At 43.7% G+C, this 1,352-nt stretch overlaps 1 protein-coding gene across 6 annotated transcripts in view; it reads left to right on the top strand.

Annotated features, from left to right (window-relative positions):
- The window catches only part of Ankrd13b (ankyrin repeat domain 13B), a 20,628-nt gene that overhangs the window by 11,552 nt on the left and 7,724 nt on the right, over positions 1-1,352 (top strand). The gene's annotated exons all lie outside the window — the stretch shown is intronic.

Genomic DNA, 1,352 nt, shown 5'->3' with positions numbered 1-1,352 from the left:
TGTGCTTGCCAGGCAAGCACTTATTCTACTGAGCCATCTCCTCGGCCCCATGACTATAATTTTTAACTGGATATTATACATAGTAAATATTAAGCATCTGGATTTTGTCATCTTTCTTTAAAGAATGTTAGGCTTTGTTCTGGAAAACTAAGTGAATTACTTATAAATAAAGTTGATATTGTCGCTCTCTCTTTTCTCTCTCTCTCTCTCTCTCTCTCTCTCTCACACACACACACACTCTGTGTGTGTGTGTGTGTGTGTGTGTGTGTGTGTGGTACTAGGAATTGAACCCAGGACTTGCACTGAGCTACATCTCTAGTCCTTTTTTATTTTGAGACATAGTCTCACTAAGTCACTTAAATTGTCCAGGGTGGGCTTAAACTTGTGATTCCCCTTGTCTCCCTCCCAGAATGCTTAGAAATATAGACATGCACCACCAAGTCCTGAGTCTGATCCTTTTGATGCTACGTTTTAATCGACTAGAGTAGGTCTGGGTGAGCCCTTTCTCTAGGGATAGTTTAGCCTTACTACTAAGGTACAACACTTCTCTACTGAATATACTGAGTGATCAACAAAGATTCTCTGCTCTGTAGGTTGGAGCTTGAAGGTCTCAGCCTTCTGAGCTCTGCAAATTCATCACTTCATTGCTCCTGTGCTGCAGTTTTATTGAGTTTACTATACACATATGCAGTTTAGTATTCAGCAAAGACTTCAAGGGACTCCCATTCCTTGGAGCAGAGAGGATTAGGAGGTGATGGATGAGTGAAAGAAGATCAGATGGGTTCTTTCCTGCAAGGCTCATTCCCTTCCAGCACTGTGTCCTGCTTCGACCTCCCTGGATCCTTTGTCTCTCTCCTTACCAGAGCAAACCCGCCAGGCCCTGCTGGGTATTTCCCTCCATGGACTATCCCCTGGGCCCCAAATCTCTTACTTCCTCTGTGTGTTTCTCTTACATTCAGACATCTCAGTTGCCTATTTCCTGGGATCTTATGTCCGAAAACAATTATTCGAGATATTTGGAAGCAATAGTTACCTCATTATACCTGGTAGTAGTATAATTTCTGTTATCATGATGGTTAGAATGGAAGCTTTTTAATGGCATATTAACCAGGTTCTGGGGAGGAGAGAAGTTACATGCATGTGGTCAGCTCTCTATATTTAAGCAAAAGTCCTAGAATCCTGAGATATATTTAAATATGTAGGGGCTGGTGAGATGGCTCAGTGGTCTAAAGCACCTACTTAGAACAAGCTTAGCAAAGCAAAGGGACCTCGGTTCAATCCCCCAGCACCACATGCCAGCCAGCCCCGCCCCCTGGTGGGCTGAGCTGGCCACACACACACACACACACACA

Source organism: Octodon degus, unplaced genomic scaffold, assembly GCF_000260255.1.
Source record: "Octodon degus isolate 3935 unplaced genomic scaffold, OctDeg1.0 scaffold00072, whole genome shotgun sequence".
Classification (NCBI taxonomy): domain Eukaryota; kingdom Metazoa; phylum Chordata; class Mammalia; order Rodentia; family Octodontidae; genus Octodon; species Octodon degus.
This window is presented reverse-complemented; position numbering and strand designations above follow the sequence as displayed.